The following is a 5,998-nucleotide window of genomic DNA, read 5'->3' as shown; positions in this document are numbered from 1 at the left end:
GACGTAGTCACTTTATAAGTCATCGTAGATTCATTAACAATGACATAACAACCCACGATGGTGTAGCAAAAACATAGCGTGTAACTAGCTAGAGCACCACGCCCACATTCACCAGACAACACAATACAAATTGTTTTGAATGTTCCCCTAATATTTGTGAACGTCCATTTAAGTAGGACGTGTTGGCGTACTCTAATATAAAGATGGTTAATAACCCCCAACAAATTAATATAATCTAGTCCTTTACCTTGTTCTTGTGATGTGTCAAAAATACAGTTTATCGAACACGTCTATTACCAGCAGTGACAAAATAGCTGCAATATTCAGAATACGCAATACTGGTGAGACCTTTGATGTATGTGTACTTCATAGATTATAGGGTTGTGGTCAAATACATTTGAAGTTATTTTAAATTTTTATTTGACTATTTTGACTCCCTGACTTCCAATGTCCCAATGTGTATATTTGATCATGTTGATATGTGAGTCAAATTATTATTAAAAAAGTAGATGTATAGATAGGTTGAAAAACAGTAATGGAGACTATGTTCCATGTGCTAGGGGTTTCACAGATAGTCACGTCACCAAACACGTGATACCCCAGACAGCATGTCCTGGAGCTTAGTTATTTCTGTTGGGTGGAGACAAGGTGATGTCACATACATGAACACTAGGGGGAGTGAGGCCATATTACTAACGAAGACAAAAATACCATAATGATAATGATTTAATGAGCTACCTCCACATAAATTTAGCAATGGTACTTGGCTATCTCAGATGAGAAAGACACGCAGGATAAAGGGGACTGCTATATCTAATATGAATAATCGTTAGTATATAATACATGTCATTATATACTTTGAAGGGTTAATATAATGACTCTTTACTTGTTTTTCTTAGGATACTACCGAAACTAGATGTACCTCCTGTAATTAAATAGGTATAATAATATTATTATTATTGTCAGTCGATGTACCAAGGTGGAGTAACGCTATACATAGGTTTTGATGTTATGATAATGAAATTGCCATTAATTTTTTTGTTGTAACAGGATAGTCTTGTACACGCTCTAGTCGAACCATGGGAGGAGAGGGAAGGTGGGGACGGAGACATATGCTATGAATGTATTAAAATGCAAAAACTGATGTCGTTTTTTTTCTGATTTTGTTCTCATTTTCTTGCTAGTCCTGATGGTTTCTTGACATGCTATTCTACTAACACATTGCTCTATGTAAAGAGGAGGAGAAAACAATAACAAACGTAAACTTAATAATTAATTTTAATTAAGTATAATTATGGCACGGATATTCTCCTCAATGCGCCGAAAACGAGGAATGGATCTTTAACTTCCTGAAGGAATCCTGGACAAAGCAAAGGACGTGTGCCTAGTTGTGTGTGTTGATGTGTTCTCTTTTCTCTGTGAAGTGTTAGAAACACAAAAACTCAGCAATCACAATGGTGTGATCTGTTCACAGTCTAAACACCATTTGTTCGTGTTGTCCTAATAAAAGAGAAGAGTAGATCTTTATCATGATCACTCTATAAGATGGCCTTAGAACAAGAGAGATAAACCAATCCCTCTTGTGTCTGTAGTTCAGAGACGGTCAGGAGCTACCTAAAGTGTACAGTTAAATTTCAATGTGGTCTATTGAGAAGAAGTTGAAACAATTCAGTGGGATGATGTTGATATATTGTGTACTGAGACTGTCTTAGAATTCGTCTGTGATATGCTTAACTTTAAAGTAGATCTGTTTTTAATGAGACTTATTACTATAATAGTTTATTTTATTTTAAATATAACTATTTTTATTAGTAATGGTTGGTAGGACTTAATGGAATGTTAATTATAATGTTGTCAAAATTTGTAAACATTAGGATTTAGTAAAGTCAACTCCATTCATAATGAACATATTAATTGTAGTGTTGATCATAAACATTACTAGTGACAAATGTCAAACTGTACGTCATTTCAATAAACATCTATACAAAACATTGCTAGTGGTCTGTGTAGGAGCTGGAACTATGTATGGAGTGTTTGTGGCTACAAATTATGAGTAAAGTTATTTTAGCATAAACTCATTATTGTAACTTATTTACATGTATGTAGTGTTTATGTCTCTCTCTTCTCACTCACTCTAGTATCCTGATCATCCTTATGGTGACCTCTATACAAAAGTTTTACTCTACAAACACGATGCAATAACTAATACTTTAACTCCATTAAACGAGGATGACCCTATTAATGATGGGATGATAATTGAAGTTATATTACTGGTAAAGTTATTATCAGTATAATCATACATGCATCCATTTATTATGCTATACATCATTGACTATAACACGGCATCCATTTATTACACTATGCATCTATTTACTCTACTAAGCATCCATTTATTACATATGTATCCATTTAATTTAGCTGATGCTAATCAAGAATACAGTAACTCCATTTGTCCTCACTACTCACTGTCCATACGTACAAGGCTCCAACCTTTTGTGATCATTGTGGTGTCGTCATGTTTGGTATTCTAAAACAAAGGCCTCAAATGTGAGGTAAGTCAGTTACTAAAACCACTTAAACATGGAAAGGACAATGTTGGTACTCATAATGAGATTGCTTGTTCCCAATAAGGTTGAGGACTACATTCAGACTAGAGGAGTGTATATCAACTGAAAACTTAGAATTACATATGTGTTATTAGTATGCGCAATATATCTGTAGTATAGTACATGTCTTCTAATATAGGTAATCTTTGAAGATTTAAATATGAGTATATTACAAGACTAACGGGAATTATATTCTTTATTCAGGTTGTGATAAGAACTATCATAAGGAGGTGCTTACAAAATTCCTAATAACTGTACAAGAAATTGGGCAGAGTCTAGTTCAGGATCGTCCACATTACCACGAAGTTACTCTGCTAGTCGTGATATTAAAGAGACTTGGAGTGGTCGTCCCTCTCTGGATAGATAAAAGCTCTCCATAACAGACCTCAAGGTCCCCATAATTTTTTATACACTCGTTTAAGAAACCACGGCTTGTCATCACTGCAAAAAATTGGTATGTATTGTGTCTCTTTGCATGATCCATTTTCCTCTCTATCCATCCATTTATTTATTTAGATCAAAGGTGTCTTTCGAAATGGAATGAAAGGTAAAGACTGTCCAATATACATGTCACAAAAAATGTGCTAAAGATGTCGCCAATAATTGTCCCGGGGGAGTCCCTTCACTTAGCAGTGTTGATAGTGGAGAATGGAGTGAGTCAGTTACCACAAACATACAATGATGTCTTTTCGTCTTAGCACTTAGTCGTAATGTTATGCTAATGAACACATTTCAGAGGAAAGTACAGTCACACTTGAAAACAAAAGAAGAAGACGCAGGAGCTGATGATAGCCCAACGTCATCGTATCAAGTCAAAGATCAGCTCGAAGGTGGAATGGTTAGTCCCCATCTCTCCTCTCTACGATCTTATTACTTGTTGCTATAGGTGACACCCTCAAGGATACCATTGCTGAGGAACCTAGTGGTGGAGAAGATGCTACTAGTAATGACGGTTCAGAGCATAACCCAGCAGAGAATGTATCATCTGGTAACATTACTTTACAAGTGAGTTTTATATTGATCTGCAGTAATTGTTGTATTTCAGAGAGTTACTGGTGTCTCTATGAGACATACAAACCACCCTCAGCGACTGTTTTAATGGAAGGATGGATGGTCCATTACACTAATAAATCAAATTTGGTAAGTTCCATTTATTATTGTCTATAAATTTGTTATATTTCCAGCGAAAGAAACATTACTGGCGACTAGATACAAAGAGTGTTACACTTATAAAGCACAGGATAGTTCACATTATTATCAAGAAATCCAATTGGCCGACATTTAGCTGTAGATCCAATGATAAACCACGCCTCTACCTCTCTCTCTCCCCACGTTTTGAATAGTCACCTCAATGTGTACATATTATGTTGGAGTAGATATGACTGGAGCAGCACCTGAAGATTTGACTCCACCCACTGATGTATATAATGAAGGTCAGTTACCATGACAACCTGCCCAACATCTTCCTCTATTATTCTATAGTTCAAGGCTCAAATATATTAGGAGATGTCAGTCACAGACCATTGAAGACATTGGATTTTTTTTTTCCAATTAGAGAATTGGAGTGGGGACTTATGTTGCCCTAAGCTGGGAAGAGGCATTACATAATGCTCTAATGCCTGTTACTCTCCACAAGCTTCAATGGGAAGTCTAGCAGATAGTAAGTCCGACATCTCACAGTATTGTTCATTTATTGTAGTTGTTGTTTTCGGAGCTGCTCTTGGACGACCCCTTCATTTAGAAATAAACGAAGCTCATTAAGAGGCTCTTTTAGAGGGTCAAGGGCTAGTTTTCATTTGTGGTTCTGTAGGGGTCATCGTGGTTCGACGAGGGGATCCTTTAGGGGTCTTTCTCGAGCAGTTAAACAGACTCCTCCTCATATTCCAGCACGTGCAGTTATGAAACCAAAAATTGAAACAAAAATGGTAAATAAAAAATATGATTTTTACATTATTAATATAATATTATTTATATTATCTAGGATGTCGTCAGTTTTATCAACTATTTCCAGAAGAGATCTTAGGGTCTGGACAGTTTGGGACTGTCTTTGGAGGTAAGACTGTCCCATTATTCAGTGTACGTGCCCATCAATCAATCTACTTGTCCATTAGGTCAGAATCGTACTACAGGCGAAGTTGTGTTGCTTAAAGTTATTGACAAACTGCGATTTCCTCACAAGCAAGACACTGCATTGAGACAAGAGGTCACTTATTACAAGTAAGAGGATATCCTCATAATTCCTATTAATTCTAACAATTAATGGTAGCATCTAGAACATCTGGACTCATCTATTTAGAACAAATGTTTGAGACGCCAGAGAAAGTAAATGGGTTAATCCAGTATTCACTTTAATTATTAACTTTTAATTAGATATATATCGTTAGGAGAAAATGAATGGGGACATGTTAGAAATGATATTAAATAGTCATAATAGTAGATTGTAGAAAGAGTGACAAAGTTCCTTGTCTATCAGGTAAACACTAACATTATGATCATATTATATAATAATATATTATAGATATGGCTGCTTTGCAATACTTACATAACAAAAGACATTGTTCATTGCGATCTTAAACCAGAGAATGTCCTGTTAACATCAGAATGTGGTATGCCACAAAACTAAACTGTGTGACTTTGGATTTGCTAGAATATTGGAGAAAAATCATTCGAAAATCCATTGTTGGGACACCAGCATATCTAGGTATGTAAACACATATCTTTATCTATATGTGTTATGTTGTCTTGGTCATAGCTCCTGAAGTATTAAAGAATGAAGGTTATAATCGTTCATTAGATTTGTGGTCAGTAGGGGTTATTATCTATGTCAGGTAACCAATGTCACATGATAGTCATGTGATCTAGTTTATTACTAGTTTGAGCGGAACGTTTCCTTTTAATGAAGATGAAGAAATTGCTGATCAAAACTACATAATGCTGCTTTCATGTATCCTCCCGACCCCTGGGCAACAATGTATCAGAAGGTACATAATAATGTGATTATTAAATTCTATTGAGTGAATTGTTTAGGAATTGATCTTGTTGGGAAATTATTGCAAATTAACAGAAGTCACGTTTCAAAACAGCACAAGCACACATCACATGTGGTTAAGAGTAAGTCCCTATATAATTAATTGTATTATTATTATAATTATTTTAGGATCTTACATTATGGGAAGATCTCTGTGAACTTTGAAGGTAGACTAGACATGAGATATTAACACATGAAAGTGAAGATGCATGGTGGAGAAAAACAGGAGCAAAGCCACACCCACTTATCGTCAAAAAAAGAACAAAGATTTAGTCATCACACATATTCACAATCTTGTTTATATAGAGGAGAGCCACGTCCAGGGCCCCCTCTATATAGCTACCCCAGCTGCCATTGGACAAAG

The 5,998-nt window shown here is 35.6% G+C and overlaps 1 pseudogene; it reads left to right on the top strand.

Moving 5' to 3' along the window:
- Nucleotides 1-3,984: 3,984 nt before the first annotated feature.
- On the top strand, nt 3,985-5,587 carry LOC121366266 (annotated as a pseudogene).
- Nucleotides 5,588-5,998: the final 411 nt, after the last annotated feature.

The sequence above is a fragment of the Gigantopelta aegis genome, unplaced genomic scaffold (assembly GCF_016097555.1).
Source record: "Gigantopelta aegis isolate Gae_Host unplaced genomic scaffold, Gae_host_genome ctg5143_pilon_pilon, whole genome shotgun sequence".
NCBI lineage: Eukaryota > Metazoa > Mollusca > Gastropoda > Neomphalida > Peltospiridae > Gigantopelta > Gigantopelta aegis.
Note: the sequence above shows the minus strand (reverse complement) of the source record. Positions and strands in the feature narration are given on the sequence as shown.